Source organism: Aquila chrysaetos, chromosome 17 (genome assembly GCF_900496995.4).
Source record: "Aquila chrysaetos chrysaetos chromosome 17, bAquChr1.4, whole genome shotgun sequence".
In the NCBI taxonomy this organism is placed as follows: Eukaryota; Metazoa; Chordata; class Aves; order Accipitriformes; family Accipitridae; genus Aquila; species Aquila chrysaetos.
Genome location: NC_044020.1, coordinates 19,794,055 through 19,818,318, shown reverse-complemented (window position 1 = coordinate 19,818,318; position 24,264 = coordinate 19,794,055). Strand labels below are relative to the sequence as shown.

The window sequence follows — 24,264 nt, the reverse complement described above, 5'->3', positions numbered from 1 at the left end:
TGCTCTTTGTGCCTGGTAAAATTGCTGGGTAAGAGGTTCTTTTGGAAAACTTTCGGTTTCTGGAAAGCCTAAGGCAGCTGGTGAATGTCTTGTGGCTCAGTGCTGAAATACTTTTGTGGACTCCCACATACAGTCCTTAACTTGCCAATACAAATCTCCATGCATGTCACTGGTACATTATTCTTAAATAAAAAATAATGCTTATGTTTTAGTAGGATTGAATCTTAAATGTAACTAGTCACTTGAAAATAAGAGCAAGAAATGGCCTCTGGAAAGTGTTCAAAGTCCTTTTAAAATATCCTTAGAAATGAAATTAAGTATGAAGAGTGAATATGTGCTAAAACCCTATGACATCAAGAATCATGGGAGCAAGGAAGAAGCCTCCTTTTATTGTTTTGCTTTGAGGCACATCTGCGTTTCTTACATATTAGCATGCCTCAGGCAGGGCTAAACATTTCATGTAACATGATGACCCTGGAAAACATACTATAATTTCAGGATAATTCCTGATAAGAGTTTAGGAATCTGTAAGTGTCTTATACAAGTAAATGAACCAGTTCTCCAAGCACAAAATGCTGCACTGCTCTATATTATTGCAAGGACCACTTAGTGCAAAGAATGTATTGCTCCAGCATAATGAATAGGATCTCTATTATTCAAAGGTAATAGGAAGGCTGAAGAAACCATGATATAAGAGGAACTGACTTTCTTGTTTTGCTGGTTTCGCGGGTTTTTTTGCTGGTTTGGTAGTTCTGTGCTGCCACCTATTAACTTTCTGTTACCGTCACTTGGCGCCCAGAGCAGGTCACCTCCCTCCCCTGCCTCTCTCTGAACAAGAGGAGTATTATAGTCCTCTGTAATAGTGCCCCAGCAGCTCAGGGCATCTTATTGCAGTGAAAAAGATGTGTTTGGAATTATTGTTTCATATAATGTACTGCTTTTGAATTGGGGGGAGTTTAGGTGAATGATTGTGTTCAAGTAGCTGCAACTCTGATGAACAACTGGAAAAACTGAAGGACAGAGAAAGAGGGGGTTCTAACCTCTGGGGAAAAGGGGCGATGGCAAACGCCCTGTCGTTGTTGTTCCTTAATAGCTATGTGTTTCTACTGCAGATCAAGGCTTCACTTAGCAAAGGTGTTTTTCAAGCAAAATTAATATTGTCATTCAACCATTTCCAGATGCTTATAACTTTGGCCTGGGGGTGAAATATCAGATCCTTAAGAGGTGGCAAAGAAAATCTGGCTGGGATCAAACACCAAAATGAGGTTCTTAGTGGGAAGACATAGGGAATGGTAACCTGGCATGGAAATTGTGTATGAACCTTTACAAGACTGACTTAGGCTGACACATTAGAGTGTGTTGGCATCATTTGGCAACTAACTCATGGATGCAACATCTTTTATGTCTTTCTGCACTAAGCAGAAAGCTGCACAGCTGCTGAGACTACAACAGTTGTTTCAGTGATGCAGCTAGTCCCCTGCTAGCCTGTGTTGCTCATTTTAAAGCAAAACGATCACTTTCTTATAGAATCTAAATAGTTTTGTAAAATGTCTTAATTCCAGTCAGTTCCTCGAGCTAGCTCTTATTCTTATTCAGATTTTAGAGTATGTATTTTTTCATAGTAAAATCATCCTGTGTGTATTTAAAGCGAGTATCTACTTGATGCAGTGGTGCTCTGTTAGGTCAGAGCAGTGTGATTGAAATATCACTATAGAGCTCTGTGAAGAGTGTGAAACGGTAATGTCTGATTTCCATAGGCTCTGCTTGCCTGAAGTCCTTCTTTTGTCTCATAACAGAGCTGTGTTCTGATTGCAGAACGTCAATTTTCCATACCTTCCTATTTCCCCTACTCCTTATGTGTCAGCCCACCTAGAAGCTTTCTAATAATTTATCAAATTGTCATTGGGTTTACTTTGTTACTTTGCAACCGTTAGCCTGTCCATTTGCTTAATTGGTCCATTTCCCATTTGTTAGTTATTCAGTCTGTGAATCCTAATTTGAATAATTTTTAGCTAACTATTAATTGAATACCATTTATAACGTGATTACATTGTCTACATTCTCATTTTTGCATGATCAGTAAGAGAAAGGGTTTTTTATTATGATGCATATCAGAATCTCTGGTTAATTGGTGGTTGGAAAATAGGAAGAAAATGATGGCTCTGTCTAGTAATTACAGAATTGAGGAGACCAAGATTGTTTTAACTGGTTGAATGTGGGGAGTCAGTTCAGGTTTCTGCTACTATGTTTGACTGAAGAAGGCCCCAGGGACAAAGAGGTGGCTAAGGTGTGTGATCTTACCATGCTTGTTAGGCATTGATGGAGCAGAAACTGTTCTAACCCTGCCACCGTGCCTGTTAGGACAGTAACATGATTAATGTTACAAATGCCAGGCCCCACTGTTGTAATCCTACTTTGTGCCTTCAGAAATGCAAGTAATAGTGAACCTACATGTTGGTTCAGGTTCAGTAAGGACTTTTAACCATTGGTTGCACGGAGGCTTTTTCAGACAGATACTTGCCCCTCTCTAGGGCCATAATCCAGCACCCACTGAAGTCAGTGGACACCCTCCACCTGCAGTGGATGAGGTTTTTACCAGACCTTTTTGCACTAGTGAAGGGTGCAACAGGCTCTTAAATTTGTGGTGAATTTGTGGTGAACGACAGCCATGCAAGCAGTCTTTATCCTGGACTGCTTGCATGGCTGTTGGTTAGGCAGCAGTGTGCAAGAACGTCAAGATCTCCTAAGCTTTCACAGTTGGCACAAGTTCCCCACCTGCCTTGTCCTTACATGTGGTGGAGGGCAAAGGTTGGGATAGAGGCTGATTGCCCACCACTACATTCAGTTTTGGGCAGGAGGGAAGTACCCTCTAGCTGGCATCCCAGCCAGTGCTTCTCTTGGCTTGTTTTGGATGTGGTGAGGTCAGCATCCAGCGCATGAATAAGACACAGTTAAGGAGAACAACCTGTGCTTGCTATTCATTCATATCCAACATCCTTCATGTGTTAAAGTGGAGCCTGTATGAGAAGTTGAGCCATAAGAGATGGCTGAACCTCACTGACTCTCTTGTGCCAATCCAACAGTGTAAGGTTTATATGGTGGCCACCTTAATTACAGCCTGTGATTTATAAGGAGCTTAGGAGCAAATATAAGTGTGCTGTTAGAAATGTTATGATGGAAGAGGGAAAGTACGATGAACTTTGTGGGAGAAAATTAAAGCTATAGAGAGCTCCAGGGCTGCACAGTGAGACAGAGAAGCTCCTCCAGGTTTGCTCAGTAACATCTGAGATTAGGCTGAGCTCACCTTTGTGACAGCAGGGCTTGTGCTCACAGAGGATTGGTATGAATGTTGACCCAGGCTTCAAGTCCTGGCTTTCTTCCCAGCTGTGCCTGGGACTGGGAAGATCTGGGCTATTGATTCAGATGGATTTGGGGGTTTGTAGTCACCAGCGCCAGATTTTGGAGGAGCATTTAAGTTCTTAGTCACGACATGATTCCCAGAAATGGTCTCCCCCACTGTAGGGTAAGCAACCAGAGTTTGGGTGCTGGGCATAAAGGGTGCTGGGCTCCTCCTCAGGCTGGGGGGCAGCTTCTGAAGAACTGGCCTTAAGTATTGTCTTTGGCTACAGCAGAAAAAGACCGCTTTAAGAGAGAGGCATAAAGATGCCTCAGTGCTAATGTCAGGCAGGGTGGGAGTCTGTCCCTCACCCTGCTATTTTTGTGTCCCCAGCTTTGTTCTGGTGACTGTAAACATCCACAGACTCATCCGTGCCTGTGGTTCTGACACAATAGGCAGCATCTAGGCTTAGTTGTTCTTGGCTAAATTATTTAAAAAGAAAACTTGCAGGTTTAGCCAAACGTAGAATTATTTTGGAAAGCAATAAAACTGCAGGGCTGCAAACCATCTAAATAATCCCCCAGCTGGCCAAGGAAAGATCACAACCACAAACAAAAGCAACTCTCAAGTTAGAGTAACGCTACAAACTTACTGCTGTTCCAGAATAGTTGCTAATCACAGATGTGTGTTAGTCTTGTCTGAAAAATGCATCGTGAAGCAACAGATTTCCAAGTTGCAGTAGTGTGGAGATAATTTTATCTAAACTTTCCCTGTGTTGGGTGCTGAGTGGCTCATTCTCCACTATTAATTTGAACAGGATGATATTGCACCTCTGGCAAAAAGGGAACGGAGCCAGTTAAACATTGACTGGGAGGAGAAGATCCATGTCCCTGCTGAGCTTAACACCACCCAGATTGAATTTTGGGAGGTTCCTTAACCTTTGCTCTCAAGGTCATTGGGCTGCCAGTGTTTAAACTCTTTTACCTAAACAATGCCGGTAGGTTGTGGAGCATACGACTACGCTTGGTTACCTCCAGCTCTGGGAGGGCCCCTTGCTTCAAGTGCTTCCCCCTGCTCCTGTCTCCCATTAAACGGAGTGGGCCAGGTCAGTCCAGCATGCAAACAATGATGTCAGTATTGTAAAAGAAATGAAAAGCTCTGTGGGAATCCAGGAGACAGACCCCCAAATTAAGGATCTTTTGGCTAAATACAAGCATGAAGAGAGACTTACAAAGATCAAAATAGTGTTGCGTGCCAATGTAGCATTTGATGTCAAAGATAAAAGGGGAACTTATTTCAGAAGCGAGATTGTTTTAGCAAGAGAAAGAAATCTTAGTATCTGTGTTGGAATGCATAAAAACACATGTTTTCGATATTGTTTTCTCATATGCTAAATGAACAGGACATCTGGTTATGTTTTTAAAAATTAAATTAAGTGACACTAAATCAGTGCTTTACAAAGCAAAAGGTAGTAAACCAAGAACATATAATAAGGTAACAATGAAATATTTGGCAGGACTTCAGAGTATTAGAAACTTGCACAACCAAGAGGAGCTGAAATATCTTACTGTGATATATAGGAGGCCTTAACTTCTCATTTATCTGTGCTATTTCTTAGTACACTTCACAGTAATACGTTGTGTTCCCATTGGTATAGATTTCTGTATGTTAGTGCCAAAACTCCAGATGTTTTCTAGGTAAATCTCTGGAGACTATTTTATTGTGTTTCATTTCTCCTTATTTACAATTCACTCATCTTGAACTCCAGCCGCTGGTAATAAAAATCCATAGAGTTTGCAGCTGAGCCAAGTGGACACTATTGTCCTGTTATTTTCAAGTCAGGGATGGGTTGATCCAAGCCTTGAACAGAATCCAAACCACTAGAGTTTTCAAAAAGTTAATCACTCTTCTTTTTATTTTTTTAACCCTTCATGCACCAGGGAATAAAGAGACAATTGCTTTGTCTTTCCTTTTTTCCCCCAATCTCTCGTAAAAGATTCAACCCCTCTTCATCACAGCAGCATTTCCACAATTGCTGCCCACAGGATTGTCCTTTAACCAAGCCCTTCTGCAAAGACCAGCTCCTCCCTTTCACTTTCCACTCTGTCCCCACTTGGTCATTTCATAAATCATGTTGGAAGAGATTCACTCATCACACAAAAGAGCAACATCCATGCAAGAACTCTGGGGTTTTTTTTTTCTCACTTCAGCACACCTGTGGAGATCAGAGACCTGACGTTGCCATAGCATTAGTCAAAGAGACTGCCCCAGCCCCGGTGTGCCTAGTGGCCCAGGGCTCTCTGTATCCTGCTGCCAGGCTACCTTTACCACTGATCTGCCATCTTTCTCTGCTTTCCTTTGGAGTAAAATAAAAACCAGTGCAGAGGCACAGTCTTGCCTCATCCCTGAGCCACTTTTTGCTTCTTAACCTGTTAAGTATACCACCTTTTCTGCCTTGCAGGTACTGTACAGTGTTCCAGCTAGACACTTAAAACCCAAGCTCCACTTCCCCTTCCAGGGAGTTGTTCAAGGCCTTTATTAATGAATTAAAATATAATAACGCCTGCTGTCTCCTCCCTTTCTCAGTTTGCTGTCTATTTAGATTGTAAACACCTTCAGGTTCTCTGATACATCAGAGGGATTGTGGTGCCTGACTTGCACTGAAATCAGTCTGTGGTTACTGGGGAATTCGGGTCTCTACATGCTGACAAAACCCCTGCTTAATGACGTAGAAATAATTAGGTAGCCACTTTGCTGCAGTGGGACTTCAGTTAATTTTAAAGAGCTGAAAAGTTTTGTTTCAGAGTTGCTTCAATCAGTGGTATATTTTATATTCCATCACAGGTGTGTTTGATTAATGGACATCAGATTTTTATATGAATATACCCACCCACCATATGTATATAAACATAAATCATTCCACAGCATAATCTGATCATGTTTTCTTAGTGGTTCTGGGATCCTTCAGGGGAAAGCAGTGCTTCTCAGAGAATGCCGAACAGCAGGCGAGACCTGCTCAGACCCTCGTAAGCACTGCTCTGCTACCTTTTTGTGTCAAGTAGAAGGATGAATGGAAGGAAGCTCTGTTGCAGCTCTGAAAAGGTCATTTATTTCTCCCTGCATGCCCAGGTAAAGTTGATTGGCTCTGAGTCCAGCCTCTTCCCTGTCCTGTGTTTTCTGTGCCGACATTCAGGGACTGTGCAGTGCTTGAGACCTAGAGCTGCAATGCAGCTAACTGGTAACTCCAGCTCTCTGCAAGGCTGGAGGGAATTCATTCTTGCTCTAGTAAGCAGCTAGAGTGCTAAGTGCCAGCCTACTATATTTTTGAACAATTTTTTTTGTCTTTTCTTTGTTGTTACTTGGGCAGCTGAAATACACTTAGGCAAAACAGATAACATCCTTTTTGCTTTGTGCTATTGCTTGTGAATTATGTACTTATTTGTAAAGTTATACAAGTTATCTATATGGTGTGAAGTTTATAATTTTTGCTCCATGTATCAGTAGGTCTGACTGTGGTGGTTGGCATCCTAATTACCTGAAGAGCTGAATATTTATTGTAACTGAGTAAATCTTTCAAAACAAAACAAGTTAAAATGGACCAAACCCAAAATCCCAGGCAGGAGCACTCTCACAGTAGATCTAAGAACAACACTTAACAATATCCAGGTTCCAAACTCAAGTTACACAAATTGCATCACAAAAGAAGGTACTATTATCGTTAGTTTTAGTTTCAAACAGAGAAACAGAGGTACTGAAAGATTAAATTATTTTCTTAAGGCACTGCAGTTCAGTGGCAGTGCTAGCAGCTGATCTTCAGTCCCATATCCTAGCTACTGGCATTAAAACCTTGGATGCAATGTGTCCTGAACTTCAGAGAAAACTACCTCCAAATGCTGTGCCTCAAGCTCATCTCTAGAAATATTTAATGAGCAAAATTTTAATTCAAGTTGCATTAAAATAATTAACAGAGAGAGCATCAAAGCACAGTATCTTCCCAAGCTAGTAGTATTATACAAAACCTAAATCTCTAGCAAACCAAAGAAAGTATTATGCTGATCAACCATTTTCAGCGGGGAGAAATTAATACAAGGCAGGCATTAAGAATCAGGAATCATGGCTGCTATTTACTTTTATTTTCTTCTCATTTGGAAGCAAGTGCTGTGTCTGTAGCCTACGGCTTTATTTGGTAACAGTGAGGCTTCAGCCTGGACTGAAACCACATGGGTCACAGATTCCTCATCTGAAAGCCTGTGGATCTTCTGTCATGGTGTCCTTTGGGTGTATTACGCAAAGGTCACCGTTCTGGTTACTTTCCCTCTCTCTTGCCATTTTCAACTCGTTCTGTCTCTACTTGTGCACCACTAAGGACCAGCTAAAGAAAGAAAAACATTTTTAATTCTTCAATGTGAAGCTGGGTGCACATATAGTACTCAACATTTATATAGTATCTGTCCTTAAAATGTTAATGTTCACCAAGCAATTCTATGTATTGGCATCTCAGATGACATAAATAGCCCTCTGAAGTAAACTGAAAGACTCAAAGGCTTTCAGTGATTTCAGTGTATTTTCGATTGTGCCATTATTTTCCTGCAGTGAGAAGGGGAAAAAAACTGTGGTATGTAAAATGCTGTGCGTATCTTTTTGCAAATGCAGTAATCTGCAAATGCAGAGAAATGCCTGTTTTTTCCAATGTGATGCTGCCTCAGCCAATCCTTTGTGCCAGAGAGGAAAAGCTGTTATATGTTCCCAAATTCTAACAGCCAGTTACCTGCTCTCTCTGCCCTCCCTGCTGTCTGTCTCTGAAAAATGCAGTTTGGGAGGGGTTTTTTTAAACGTTCCTTAAAATGAAAAGAAAAACTGTCAATGAGGGAACAGAAAAAACCCATATATTTCAATCATAATTCTCAACAGTACTTGAATTTTTAGTATGAAATACTTGTAATAAATGGTATAAGATTGGTCTTGTGAAGTAATAACATTTCAAGAGAGGGAAAGATTTTAAGTATTTTCAAAGACAGATTTGAAGATCCTTGCCTGGACACAAAAAGAGGATAACTCTTGAGAAGTCATTCCAGAAAAAGGCAAAGAGGCTGAATTAATTGAGTAAGTTATTAGTGTTAAATTATTAATTCAGTTCTGAGTCAGCTTTGAACTACTTATTAGCAATAAATTGATACAGATATTTTATAAAATGTACAAGTAATTTTAATAAATACTTCTGAACATTTTTTACTGGATGCTAAATAGGCATGTATGCTCAGTCTTAAACTGCATCGTTGTAATGTATGGGTTAGTCAGATTAACAGTGCTCTTCAGAGAAGGGGGACTGGTGCTGGTACACTGGGTAAGGAACAAAGCTTGAGAGGCACTTGTTATTCTGGTTACTGGAGAGGACTAATAACAATCTCTTTCAGCACACAAGAAATTGTGTCTTCTCGTGTGTTTTTGGTTTCAATCATCTACCAAAGAAAGTTCCTGCCCCAAGGGTTCTGGCTGTTCAAGGGTCTGGGGTCCATCCTATGAATTAAGCAGAAAGAGATTGCTATAAATATTAAACAGAAAGAGATTGCTATAACAGGAGGAGTAATTTTCCCCATGCGGTATGGGGAGAAACAGAACCTGACAAAGCAGAGGAGAACACTGGCTCTCTACAGCATACCTGTCCCATCCTTTCTGGCTCCAAAAAGCAGGGAGGGCCCATAGAGCTGGTGCAGGGAGACACATCCATGAAGGGAAAGAGTTGAGGAGTGGTGAGTTTCTGCAGCCTGATCTTCTATGCTGGAAATCTTCTGCACTGACTGTCAAGGTCTGTTCGGATCTCTCAAATTTACAGGACAATATACTCTGTGATTTAAACTTTTTTTCATGAGCTCATTAAGATATATAATGAACAAACATGACAAACAGGGGCTCAGTCCCCTTTTGCCCAGACTAATCTATCATGTTAATTCACTTATTCAACATTCATGTCATAAGATTTCATAACTTATAACCTGTGACTCTTAATATCGTGCACCTGTGAGCAAAACAAAAAAGTTACCTAGCCGACGGTGAGAGCGCCCATCCTTCCGCCTCCATCACAGTGCGGGCATCCCCTGTATCACATCAGGGAACACAAAAGCCTCAGCAGTCTAGCTGCTCTTGGATCCACTTCAAAAGCTTTTTGGGTAAACTGATGTTGTATACCCTCCAGCTTGGAGGTTTGGTCTATACCAATTTTATACCGATTTCAGTAAATTAGTGGATTCTGAGGAAACTGCCAGACAAAAGATAATGGCTGCTGGAGACAGCAATTTGCAGGTGATCATGGCTGGGTGATGACCCTTCAGCTCTTCCTGGCCACCATGTCCTGCCTAAGTGGTGCTCTCCTTTGACCTAATGGCACTACTCCCAGCATACATCAGGTTTTAGCATGAGCTGGGTTAGCCGAAATCTAAGCAGGAGTTGAGTGAAAAGTCACAACTGACCCTCACATCCTTCTCTGTGGCAGCTACTCCTTGGCACAAGAGCCTGTTGTGGGATTTTCCGGTGTTCTGCATGGGACCCCATCTGGTCTCACTCAGGTCAGTGCTCAGTGGAAGAGGTGTTGGGCCACCCATGAAGTCTTCTGGAAATCCCATTCTTTCTGTAATACACATTTGAGCTTGTTCCCATCCCAGGAGAGTAGGAACTTCACTTACTACTCTTTGGAGGCTCTTTGAAGATAAAGAATGTACTTGTTCTGATCTTTTCCACATGCTCCCTTTACTTTTGTCACCAAATTTAAAGTCTGATTAATCTTTGAGGAAAATATTTTCCTGTTCTGTCAACTTTTCTATCTAACCTATCTTTCCGTTCAGTTGAGAGGTTTCCACATGGTTAATAATAATACTTACACACCAAGTGAACAATACATCCTTAAGCCAAGCAAAAATGCCTTGTAAATGACTTTTTTTACTGTTCAGTAAGAGGCCAGTTGAAATTATACTTTGCCACTCATAAAAATGCACCAAGATGGTTGCTGAAACGTGCATGCCCGTGTGCACGTGCACACGCACTCACTAGAGACATAGAAGCATCTGTTTGAAAACTGCCTCTGATTTTCTGCGTCAAGCTTGCATTTAGATAATACTTTCATATGTTGTTAGGTGCTTTACAGCAACGTGCAAAGACATTGCTTTCCTTTTACAGATGAGCATACGTGGACACAGGGACATGAGAGCTCCTCAGGAACTGATGTTCCTGTGAATCAGGAACCTGTACCCCATTGACCTCCAGTAGAGTTAGGTTCCTGTAAATGTAAATCACTCCTGAAACTGGGTTCCTGCTTTGGTGACTATTACATTGTTAATATTACCAAAGTGGCTTCGTTCAACTTGTCATCAAGTCTGTTGGTGGGCATGGGAACATTAAAATTTGCCTACCTCACTTCAGGTTATACTGAGAACTTGATTTGCACCTGGAAAGAGGAATGAACCAGGTAGCACTGAAACACACAGACTTGCAAATACCCCCAAGACTTTTCCTCTTGCAGATTTATTTCATGCACACTAATTCTCTTCATCTCCCCTCCAGTGACAGAACTGAAGCCTCTTTGAAAATTTTTGCAACCTTTGATGACTAAATAAGCATGATGTTCCAGTGGCACAGATCTGTACCTTCCATGCTATTTGATTTAACCTGAAAGGACTGATAAATGTTTTCTCAGTAAAAGTTATCAAAAGTAATTCAAGATATAGAGCAGAAGCAGAGTTGATTCACAGTTTAGTGAATGAGGACTGTGCCCAAATCAGGACATATGTTTTTATTCCTACAGGTACCACCCTTGGAGAAGCTACATTAGTTTCTGTGCCTAAGTTGCCTCTCTGCCTTTGTTTGCTTTGTGTGTTAAGATGGGAAAAATGTCTGTCACTAGTCTCATATTGTGGATTTCAAAACTGCCTAGTACAATCTCAGTAGGACTTCTAGGAATAAACGTAACACAAATAATAATAATGGTTATCTTCAGAGCAATAATGCACTAAAAGTTTCTCATTTTTTAAAACATGCTTGCCGCAGTGTAACCAAACACAGTGCAAAGACATTAAGACTGTAATAGCTTTCTACAACACTATAATGTGAATTTGTATTCCATCAGAGAAATAACTAATAAAATATAAACAGCAACATCAGATAGAAGAATACATTTTAGGAGAGAGCAGTCCATTTAAATGATTACACATCCAATGAAACTGTTGTGGGAGTCAGGGAAGGAAGGTAGGGTTGTACTTCAATAATGTCAGGCATCTCGTCCTGTTCTGAAAAGTATGAGTTCTTGTCATGTGTTTATATGTACAGGAGACCTGAGAAGTTCCCACTGATCTTGGGAGAAAGTTGTCTTTGTGAATGTTTGTTTGGAAATGCTAGTTTGGGATTTCCAGTCAACAGTTTTGGTCAGGATAACATTTTTTTCATTTAGTGGTTTTCAAAGAAAAAACAACAACAAAAAATTTCTCAGCAGTTTAGTCATTTCTTGACTGGCTTGAGTAACAGGAACACAGAGTCATGGCACAATCTATAGCTTTCCCATTTATTTATTTATTTGTATATATATATTTCAATGACTGCTTTATATAATGGCTTTATCTGCATATTACCATTTAACAATATTTTTTAAATTTGTTTTTTGTTCTGAAAAATAACTTTTCTATCCTTCCTGAGATGCGTGCTTAACCATAAGGCAATCTGTGCTGATGTTGCAACAGGAAAATCAAACAATATCAGCTGTCACGTTTTCAGTCCCGGCTTTTAGTCAGCTGGCAACCCACAGGTCCTGAGGTCATTCTTGCGTCTCCAAGGCCATAATATTCTCAAAACTATGGAGCAACATGAAGTACTGCCCCTGCAACAAAATGGTACATAAAAGATGGTTTGGATAATGAAGCAAGCATCACTCCAGATACCCAGCCAATTTTTACTCCTTGCTTGTGAGAATTAGTGCTGAAGTGAGGGACTCTGCTTGAGGGAGGCAGAAATGGTCCACAGAAGAGGTTTTAAAGTTTGGACTTAAATAGTGCATTTTGCTGTTGTGATGAAAAGCCCCTTTTTTGCCTTCTGAGTTTGAAGTATCACCTTCATGCTCTGGAATACTTAAAAACAGAAACCCCAAATATCTTGGAGTTTCACTCTTACTTCTACTGAGATACGTGCTTGTGATCACATTTGTCCTCCCAACCTGAGTATTGAAAATAGCGTTTTCACAACCTGAAAATAGTGTTTGCAGTCTGACTTCAAGCTTTATAGGTTTCAGATCTAAAACTATTGTTTTCATTTTTGAATGCCCGTGGACAACTAAAACCAAAACAGCTCAGGCAGTGCATGGTGATAGTAAGCCAACTCTAAAACGCAGAAGTTAAAAAAAGAGTGCGAGTAGTAGAAAATGCAACCAGGTGTGCACCTGAGCAGCGTTGTTAATGATCCTCCCGATACAGTATTACTGTCTCCCTCAGCATGGCATGCTGCATTCAACCCGGAGCTGGCCCTTTGTACTGCCTGAAATTGAACTGGAAGAAAAGTGAATCAAATCTTGCGGCTTTTTTTCTCCCAAGAGGTGCTTATAGGACTGCAAGTCCCACATCATAACCTTCCCAAAGTGTGTTTGCAGTCGCCGTTCAATCATGACTCAGAACAGGTGTGCCTTGCATTAATCGCGCTGAGTGCGGTTTGCATAGACATCTCCTGGGCTGTCTTTTGCATACAGCAGGCTCAGGTAGCGCTACAGGAGTAGCCATAGCAACACGGCGCTCAACAGGGCCTGCACATCCACCCAGAGAGCTGGATAAATACGGAGACTGCATGATAAATGCGCTCTCAAAGCTGCTGCTACTTCCACTCGTACACTGAATCCTGAAGATAGTCCTACAGCACTTTCCTGATGAAAAAATCCATCGGAATTAGAAAGAAAGAAAAAAAAAAAAAAGATATTATTTCAGTCCCAAATACTTTTCCCCGCTCAAGCCTGGCTGGTCCCTTTCCTTTGTGCTTAAGTCCTCAGCTTAGCAAAGCATCTGAGTCTAAAGCATTTCACAGGTCTAAATGATGGCAGTCTGGAAATGGGACAAGGCATGCCCAAAATACAGCCTCCCTCTGAAGATACCAGCACCAGTGGCAAGCTTTAAACATACATGTTTCTTGACCCAAATTCTGCTCCAGGAGACCAAGGCTTCATCAGCCATAAACAGGGCTGATCAGCAGTGGGTGTTGGGGCTCTCATCCATCTCCTTCAGCTGGGTACCCTGTGTCCTGGGCTAAAGCCCCTGCCTGAGCAAGGACCTTGTGTTAGCTGAGATGAGGTGTCGCTGAGGGTTTTAGCTGGGTTTTAAATTGTCTCATAATGATGAGAATTCAAATTAATATATTGCTTTTGATCTCCTGTTGACACATGGTTTTATAAAGCTGGTTTGTCCATTCAGTTTCTAATAGCAACTTTAAAGGCAGCCCCACCATTGTTACCAAATTAAAATTAGGCAGACAAGAATAGGTCTTTTGTCCCAGTGCTTAATATCACAGAAGAAGATGCCAAAGTTTATACTTCTGAAAACTTGCTCTATCAGATAGGTATTTCTTGGTAGTAAGACCACATATGCCCTCTGCTGTCCCTTCAAATTGTGTGGAGTGAAAACATATTATCAGAATATTATTGTTATTACTAATATTAATTTAACGTTTATATGAAACCTAAGAAAAGAAGAAATATTCTGAACCAAAATAGTATTCTTTTTTAGAGATCAGTCTGAACCAAATGTTAGTTTTGTATCTGAACCTTGATTGTTGGATATTAGGGTATGTCACTGAAAGCTCATTGCTGTAAAGTTTAATACCTGAATCAGAATGAAGGTATCAGATGCTGGTTTTCCTTGCAAATGTTTCCCAAAGGCCACACACAGAATGATACGCACTGGTACAGTATTGCTGTTGCATCTCCCTTCAAACTGGCAGCCCCACCAAGCTCTGCCTCTGCCCTGATATAAGAATCAACAAAAGCATCATTTTTTTAATGTAACTCAAGCCTCTGCAGAACTACATTGTGTTTAATGAAAGAGCTATAGAAACAAAGGATCCTTGCTGAGAATTTGAAGTCCCATTTGTCAGGGAGTACAGAGCCTTGTTTATAGCTGATGAAGGGACCCCGCGAACAAGTTGAAGTTTACATCAATCTTATCTAGCAAACCCAAGGGTCCAAACCTTTGCACTTGCAGAAGCACACACAGCACAGATCCTTTTCAGCCCTCTGTTGTGTTTCCCTGAATTTGCAGAGAGGTGTTGGCTCTTCTTGTGCAGGGCTGGCTGCATGGCTGCCTGCCCTGGGGAAGGCAAGGCATTGCATTGCAGGGAGGGCTTCAGATAGCTCCATCTTTGAGTATGCAGGTGGAGTTCTGGGCTTACACTAGGTGCAGAATAGTACAAGGCAATCTCTTGGGAAAGCTCTGCAGCAGTAATGCTTTTCAGATTTTGAGTTTCTGTGCTTCCTAAGCAAATAGTCTGATGTGCTTCACAGTTCTGGAGAGTCATCTGGAATAAGATCACATATGCAGAACTGTATGCCTTTAAAAATAGATCTATAACAAAACCCTAGATAAATCTCTAAATATAGAGGACGTTATATTTTTTCAGTAAGCAAAATGCTTGCTGGTTTTACAGGCTGAATTTCCTTGATTTTTTGGTGATGGGTAGTCTTAAGAAACTGATTTCTTGGTAGCAAGCAAGCCTTTAACAACCTTGGGTATACTTTATATGGTGCTTAATTTACTCTAGCAGCACATAATGGAAACAAAGTGTTGACTAGAACACACTTTTCCAAATTAATTCCTGTCTTCTGACAACACGTACTTTTCTTGACAAAGATGTAAAATTCAAATTGCTCCTTGCTGTTTGTGCAAATCACACACACAGTATTACTTTAATGTTTAAAGACAGCTGAGCAAGTACTTCACCTCATACTTTTAAATTATAGCCTAATCCAGATCTCATTGTCTCCTAATATCTCTCATTTTGAATGGCACTTCTGAAAAGCACATGTCCCTGTGTGAATGTCACACAGCAGTGGTCAGCCAAGGTGTTGGAGCAAACTCTCAGACAGCCACGGGGAACACAGTGGAGTTCTAACAGAACCTAATTTTGGTAACAGGGAGGGGCAACTCAAGAGGCCAACAGTTTTCCATGGATGGGTGCTAGTTTGGCACAGGACAGCACAGAACTGGGTTGATAAGGTTTTATTTGAGCTACTGGGATTACTTATATGGACTGAACTGCACCCCCTGCCCAAACTCTTGGATAGACCAAGAAGTCTTAAGTTAATTGCCATGCCTGTCTAGCTAGCTAGTGTGTGATTGTGTGACCACATGCTGTGCCTTCATACAGATTATTTTCACTAATACTCTAATTAAAATCCCTCCTAAGACACTGTTCTCAGTGCCTATATTGGAAATATGCATTGAATGCTTAGCCAAAATTATCCATTAGGGTGCAATTAGCTTTGAGCAGAGCACTGAAACCTGGAATATTTTTTACTAAGAGGTCAATTAGTATGATTGGGAGGCAAAAGAAGCAGCCAGCCGTAGTATGGTCAGAGGGAGCAATCAAGTGAATTGAGCAGTCAGCTGATTAGGAAACAACTAGTGAGAGCAAGATGAATTTTCACCCTGGAAGTGATGAATGTAGACCCGTCTGGAGTGTTCAGCTGAACTGAACACTCAATCAGCATTTGATTAACCTGAGCTGCCCACTAGGTGAAAGCATATACATAGGATTTAAATATATATATGATAGTTTCATCACGTATGATGCTCCCAAGAGCTGTCCTAGATGTAATAAAGTATTAGCAAAATTAGTAAATAATAATAATTCAAAAATACTAAGTGAGATAACTGTGTATTCAAGCAAAATATTTTTGTATCAGATGACTCCTTTACCTTGCAACTCATCTGTCCTTAGATTACATTTGTGTTTTGAATCTAAATATCAGAAATTTTTCTATCATCTAGCAATAACTCTTAAAGTAAAATAAGACTAGGCTTTGAGGTTAATTAAAGTTCACTAGAAATGAACTTTTTACTATCAGACCTATACCTTTGTAATTAACATTTATGATGCAGGGTTAATTGTTATTGTCCCCTTTGTTAGTTTGCAATGTAGAATGAAGAAATCAAAAGTTTTAAGTTTGATTTCGAGGGCACCTTTTGTTAACAGGGAAACTGCACTGACCCATGAATATTGCTGCGGAGTCCCCAGTCCAGGTCCGGAGGAGGAAGGGAAAGATAAGTGGGCTTAAGGATTTCTTCACTCTCCAGCACTGCTGTCGGTGATACACCTGCCCTGGAGCCTGGGGACAGTCCTTGGAGGGTGGTGGCTCTGGGGTGGTGCAGCAGCCAAAGGTCACTTTCCCCTCTGTGTAGCAGTGGTTGGTTTGACATCTTCACCAGCTTCCTGACTGTCGTGTGTGAGTGGTGTGGCTCAAGTGGGGTGCAGCTTTGCCCACCCTTCGGCTAAGTAGTGGTGTAGGTGTGGGCTGAACTGGAAGTCATTGCATGGCACCAGTTTGGTTTCATCTCTCTGTTCTGTATTCAGCTGCAGCCAGGTGATAGGGACAGCAGTTTTCCCGAAACTGGGAGTTTTCTCCAACCGCTCAAGGCTTGGTGGCAGGAGCTGGTGGGCACCCATGTTTCCAGGTCTGCCATTGTTCCCACAAAATGTGCAGCGGCCACACAGATGGAGTAGGGCACGCTCTTCTGAACAAATTCCTTCACTTCCTCTGTACAGTGCTTTTAAACCCAAACGGAAACGTGTCTCGCTGGTCAAGCAAATGAGTAAGCACATGCAAGGAGAAGTCTGGCAGGCAGTGGAGCAGGCAGGCTGGAAACTCCTCCAGGTCCCTGCAGCAGAGATGGCTGTCAACAGGGCTTGCTTGTCTGAACGTGAGCGGTGAGCCAGCTCTGGCCCTGAACCACTCCTCCCGCAGGGAGAGGAGTTTGGCCCAGCAGTGGCAGCATTTTGGCCGGGCCTTTGCAGACATGCTGTCATTATTTTGCAGAAGAAGCATCAGGAAAACCTCTGGGGAATGAGAAGCCAGAGACATGCTCGGGTTTGGCTCTTCTAAAGGCTACCCCAGTTAACTTCGTTTGGTTTATCTCCATGACTCAGAAGCATAAGAACAGTAGCCTTTTTTTTTTTTTTTTAAATGAGGTCATAAATGGCATCGTGCCAATCCGAGTAAAGGCAATGCTTTCTTTACATTAACTAGCTAGATCATCTCTTTCCTCGAAGTGGAAATCATGACTCCCTACATTTATTTCTTCTCCCTGTTTATATGTGAAGAAGTATTTGTTTAGCATTTGGGATATGTCTTTTAACCCAGACTAGTTCTGTTTATAAGTGTATTGTGGCACTATTGGATTTTATGTTGCAAAATTTCCTTTATTAGTTCTTCAGTCCATACCAAAGTTATATTATTTTAGCATTGAGATGGTTGTTCTCTTTTCAAAATATTTATATTGCAAAGCTCATGCTCCCAAATCTAGTGTAGTGTAGCAGTCACAAGTTCACTTCTCACATGTACTGATTTGGCAGTGATCAAACCACATAGATGTCAGTAGACCTACTCATTTATTCTGGAGAAGGATGAGATCTCCAGGGGCTATACAAACAAGTCCTATTTAAGATTTGTTTTCCAGAAATGTTTCAACTGCCATGTACTGTGTGTACTTAATTAATATGGAGTGTCTTAATCTTTGAAATCATAGTTTATGTTACTGATTGCACAAGTCATTTGGGATGCCACTGTAATAAAATTCTGGAAGTTTTTCTCATGGTAAAAGAAAAATTATGACACTGGCAGTGTGATGCTCAGCAACGGGGCACTGACCTATCCTATTCAAGCTAAGAAGTAGCTCAATTTGCTTGCAGATTACGAGAATATTGCCTTCTGTACAGAGACTAAAGAAGGCCAAAACACTCGTTAGGCAAATTGTTCCTGCATATCAAATGATACTCTGGGGTAATGGTTGCTGTGGCTTCCAGAGTCCTGTGCATGGCAAAGCTCCGTGGTGCATTTTTGGATTGACACCCATTGCCCATTGTCCCAGCTGACCCTGAGATTTATTGGCCCTGTCTGGGGAGAGGTAGACAGCTTCCTGACTTGCAGTGTGTCAGCAAGGTTGTGTGCTTATGGTTGAACTTGATGATCTTAAGGGTCTTTTCCAAGCTAAATGATTCTATGATTCTGTGATTCTATGTGGTGCACAGAGACTGCCTCGTGCTGCTCTCCCTGCTCAGTAATGCAGAAGAGTGATTTCCCAGGAGCCTGAGGAACTTCTTTTCCCAATGCAATTGCATGTACCTGGATTTACTTTGTTACCCGCTAAGAGCAGCAGTATTAACCTTCTTCAGAAGTGGTCAGTGCATAGTTTGTTGGGAGATGTCTATACATTCCTATAGCACGTTTTGTCCAGTTGTTCAGTGCAACATACAGTGCATGTTTGGGTGTGCATTTGAGATGGTGTACCTGACTCACACTGTCCTGTGGGGAGCATCTTCTGGCAGAGTGGCGTAAATGTTGTGTGTGTGGAGATGTCAGTTCTTCCAGCTTTTTCCTGGATTAGAGTCAAGAGGTTGGTTTGTGTTGGTAGGATTTGGGTTTGCTGTTTTTCTGCTTTGTCTTTAACATGCACACCACTATTATGGTTATTTCAGGAACTTCTTTTCTGTGTGTATATATGTACAAGAGAACTTCCAGCCTGGTACAATCAAGTTAGATCCAAAACATTAGCTCTATTTATCTTCTTTGCACTGTGTTTAACTACAGTGACTATTGATTATAAATGATCTTGCCATTACTTAAATGACAAATACAGACACACACATACCTGAGAAACTAATGGCAAAAGGCAGAATTTTAACATTTAATGAATGTAGGACCACTTTCGAAAGATTGCAATTCACAGGGACACCATCCTGTTTGGCTCATAAAATCAATATTATAGGTAGCAAAACTTATAAAACATTTGAAGTTCCTTTGGCACAATGATCAAAATATGAAGGAATTTTTTTTTTTTCAGATCCAAAGTCCACGTTAGGCTAGCTGGTGTGACAATCACAAACTTCAAAACCATTTTTCAGTCTCATTTCATGTGATTGTTTTCTTAGGAGGCACAAGATCTTCTTGCCAAGGAGGAAGCACTGAAGGAGGTTCAGGAGAATTACATCTTCCTGGAAAGTGAAATCAAGTCACCCAGAGATGTGCCTGGAGGAGGAAACAGGTGGGAGAGTTAACTGAAAAAATCAATCTCTGTTTGCCTTATTTCCTATTTTGCTGTACCTCTCTCTTAAAACTATATTTGAGTGGTCACATCCTAGATTTTTTGAGTTTTAGAGTAGACAAAGAAAGGTCTATACCACCACCCCTCACAACTAATTAGTCCTTTACTTCAGGAAAAAGAATATCAGGTTTGTAAAGGCATCACTGAAAGAGTATGACATAGCATTTCTTTGTTGTGTTCTTCTCATGTCGTGCTGGACACAATTTTGCCTTCTGAGTTCCTACCAGTTCTTCCTTTCTGGAAAGCCCTGTTATTACCCCATCTAACCTCCTAGAGCAGAGCATGGTGTTCACATGCTGTTGGCTCATTTGTCTATGTTTATCTCAGAAGTACCCATGAGCCTACATGGTAGAGTTTGCATCGGATCCCAGTTTTCTCAGGGTTCCAACTTGCCCAAGTCCAGCAATTTTAATTCCAGTACTATGTGTACTCATACTCTTTGCCATGCTGTTTCCATTCCCTGCTCAGTTAAACAGGTTCTGCTTTGCGGAACCTTTGTTAATACCTGTTCCCTCTGGGGGAAGTAGTTTTGTAAAGCCTGGAAAGGCCCCAGCCAGCAATCTTACCTTCTTCCTTGTATTCTTCCAAGCCAACTTCCAGTCCCCTGCATGCTGAATTACCAAGACATCCTTTGTTTGGGATGCACAGAGACTCACCCAAGGCAAAGCAGCCTATGCAGACTTGCCAACTCCAACTCACCCCACCTGTCTCTGAGCTACTCCTGACTGAACTCAAGGAGCCCTTTACCTCTCCAAGTAGACCCTGAGAGTAGGAACCATCACATGGCACTGCTGAAGCTCATACCCACCCTCCTAACCCAGGTCCATATCACCTTATTTTGTTCCCTGCACATACAACATTAAAGACAACTGCTTCCTTCTCTTAGAGCAAAGCAAGACAGCCACAAGCACCTGCTGGAAGGACAGTGCCTGGAAAAAGCAGAGGAAGAACAGTTGTGAGAGAAACTACTGAAATGACCATGCCAATTTTCATTCTGCATTCTCTATCCACTTAACAAGAACTGTTTGCTCAGGTTCCACCTAGCAGTCAGTAGCTGAACTGTGTTGTAGGTTCCCAGAGTAGGCATGAGTTTCACTGGTGCAGTTCTCCTCTTGCTACTCCCTGTAGTTCAAAACTGCATATGCTCAAGATCTGCAAACTAGAGTGGAAGGAAGAGAGTTCACTAACCAGCTGTGGTGCCAAAACCTGCAAAATTAAAGGTCCTTTTGAAGGAATCGATAACTTGAAGGAAAATGTAAGGGCTGCATATACATCAGTAAACATAGGCCGATCTGATCTCTTTTGATTAGAAAGTCTAGAGGAGCAAAGAGCAAATTCTCAGATATAAACCTGCTTCAGTGATCTGATCTCCCTGTCACAAATGGTGTGTTTTATACTGACATAACTTATTGATTTCATGCAGGAGTGCATGGCCTGCTGAATCTTGCTGACCATTAATTTGTTCACATATATATATCTACACATGTATTTGTATGAGTACATGCATAAAATCATGAAACGAAATAGATAATGTAGTGTAGCATAACAACATAATTAACATAAGATATTATAAATATAATTTATGTATTATATAAAGCAAGCCACATAGCTTATTATTTTCCATCTGCTGGAGCCATTTGCTAGTTGATAAACTAAAGAGCTCCCCAGCCATTTTAATCAACGCAGGCTCATCTTTTGCCTTTCTGACTGGCAACTGCAGAGATTTATGTGGAAAAAAAATTGAGTGGTTTTGGTTGTGATGTGTCATCCCCAGTACTACTGCTGTCATTAGCTGCCTCCTCTAATGCAGGGAGACTTTGGCCCACTCCTCTGATTAATCACAACACACGTAATGCAGGTGTTGAGCTTTGTACTCTGAGCAATGGCAGGTTGGGGTGGACGTTTTAACATCCCCTTGTTCTATCCAGTATGAATACTGCAACAAATTTATCCGTATTTTAGATTTTGTAATGTAGTTTAATGCACAATGCTTGTGGATGACATCCATTGCAGAAGCAGGGTTTTTGTTAGGTATTAGAATCAGGCTGCCAGTCTCTGTGGATGTTTTCTATGAGCTGGCACTTAGAATAGCCTTGCTCTGGGCTCTGCTGTGCTCTCACTGACACCTGTATAAACCCACAAGTAATTTCACTGAAGTTATTGAAATTGCTCTGGACTTGTACCACCGTAGCTAGAAGCAGGAGGTAATTAAGTTCATTTTAAAATTCTTCAGCGTACAGCAAACACTCAGCCCTACCCACCCACACAGACAGAGAGTCATAGGTACATACATGCAGGTGGAGTTTGTAAAATAAACGGCCTGACCAAGTGTATCCGCCCAGATGAAAGCCAGATGCTTGGGAAGGAAACTCTTTTCCTGCCAATGTGGCCTAAAAGCCGCCAGCTTGTATACAGTCAGCCTCAGCTGTGTTGCCATGACCAAAAATAGTGTTCTTGGGAATATTTACAAGGATGAATACACACACACTTTTTCTTCCTTTGAGGTTTTCAACAGATGCTGCTAAGCTTTGAGTTTTCTAATTAAAAAAAGTCCTACGTGTGTCAGTATCATATGAACTGTGGCACTTTTTCTGCTATCCTGTTTCATAGTGTAGATCCAGAGAAATCCTGAGAGTGCTGGTTCCTGTATGTGTACAGGGGGTCCCTCTGCATTTACAGGCATGTTGTCCTTAATCACATACATTCCTTAAGAAAGTGCATAAGTTAACTTACTTGTCTCTGATAGGTAAATGTCTTCATGTTTTCAATGGCTGCATAGGGCTCCTGGAGATGCAATGGCATAGCCCGTCAGAAAGGCAATGCAAATGACTGATGCCTTGAGTAGAACACAAAAATTATGCTTCAGAGAACAGTAACTCTTGCTTGGGCAGCATGCTCTCCTCACAAGACATGCAGCTCACACCCTTTTTAGGCTGTTGGAAGAGCCCCCACATTGTGTCCCATGAGGCAAGCCTGGATGAGGGACAACACCATGTTTCATCTTATCCCTTCCCTGAACCTCTCTTGCTGTCCTGACTCTGCAGCAGCAGCTCTCAGTGCCACAGTAAGGAATTCTGCAAAGTCCCCTGAATGACATAAAATGAACCATGTAATTATTTAACTTCAAAAGAAGGACAAAGACTTTCTTCTGAAGGACTTAATATGGGCAGCTCAGCAATTCCTGTAAGATTGTGCTGGAAGATGTTTGCAAACCGTGTGGCCCTGTGGGCTAACTGTGCTGGCAAATTATCAGGACCCTCTCAAACCACTGTCTGGTCATCATTCTAAGGGAGCAGTCCACACAGTTGGCATCTAGAAACATGTCTAGGTTAAAAAAAAGTGCAGACAAATCCAAATTGCTCTGTCTGTGCTTCCAGCAGGATGGATATAAGCCAACTGTGGTCCAAAACCTGCATAGCTGTGTTATGATAAGCAAGTATATTAGTTAGGACATGGTGCTGTGCTGACTTGGCAAGGTGGCTTCCAGATGGGAACTGGCTTAGGTTCATCTGGCCCAGGGACCAGGTACTACATGCTCAGCTCTTGTCTGCTCATGCCCATGGTGGCATGCAGAAGAGAATTATAGATACAGATTTCAGCCAAAAGATGCCACAACCTGGCAGCTTAGGTAGCCTACAAGAACACAAAGATCTCATCACAGATATGAACCTGCTCAGATGGCAGGATGTGACAAATAGTCAACCCAGCATGCAGACACATTAGATGGTACAAGCATATTGCTCAGAGCTGAAGACAGGTTTGTTGGCTGTATCCACGATGCAGTATTGCTCAGCTAGGACTGTGTCCGCTTTAAAATGAGGAAGAGGTTGGGATATCATTCACCAGGTTAACATTGATATGACTTGTCCCCATATAAGATCCTGCTCTCATTTATTTAGTAGACAAAGAGACCAGTGTGTGCTTTGGTGTGGTTTTAAAGATCGTTTTCTTGACAAATTACTAAAGGGTCATTTTTTCATACAGCACAGAGACGACATCCTCCCAGCTGTCTTCCAAGCTATTGGTCACAGGCTCCATCACTCCAAGCTCCACAACAGATGGGTCAATGTATTCTTCAGACATGTCCTTTGTGGGTTTATCTCATCCTGCCTCTGTCATGAGGACCACAGAGATGCCCAGTCTGGCACAATCTTCTGGCTTAACTCAGGCTTCGCAAACAAGAGCCGTAGGTAAGCCTCTGGAGACTCGATTGCTTTGTATTTAAGACAGAAAAACACAGCCCTTTATTTGTCCGTATGCACACAGTATGAAAATATAACCCTATAGCTTGAGAGGAGGCTTTGGTTATATTTCAACTAATGGAATGGAGCAGCCCACATACCATTTCACACCCCACTCTCTGGCTGGGACTGATCATGTCTCCAAACATGAGAGTGGCAGGGGAGGCCTTGGGTGGTAGACAATATGCCTGTGTTCCCCGGACCAAGTGTTGTTATTTCCTTGTGTTTCACAATGGGTATAGCCACAGTTAGGACTCCATATTTAAAAAGAACCTTTCATTTTCATGCCTTATGTTACAGTAGGCTTAGCTTTCCCGTGTAGAGAAATCTGCAACTGTGCTCCAAGCAGCGCGTA

At 41.6% G+C, this 24,264-nt stretch overlaps 1 long non-coding RNA gene across 1 annotated transcript in view; it reads left to right on the top strand.

The window, feature by feature from the left end:
* The window catches only part of LOC115352597, a 110,467-nt gene extending 86,707 nt beyond the window's left edge, over positions 1-23,760 (top strand). The window contains exons 2-3 of the long non-coding RNA XR_003927192.1: positions 19,496-19,608; positions 23,653-23,760. This is a non-coding gene — a long non-coding RNA (uncharacterized LOC115352597). The remainder of the gene's footprint in view (positions 1-19,495; positions 19,609-23,652) is intronic.
* The last annotated feature ends 504 nt before the right edge of the window (positions 23,761-24,264 follow it).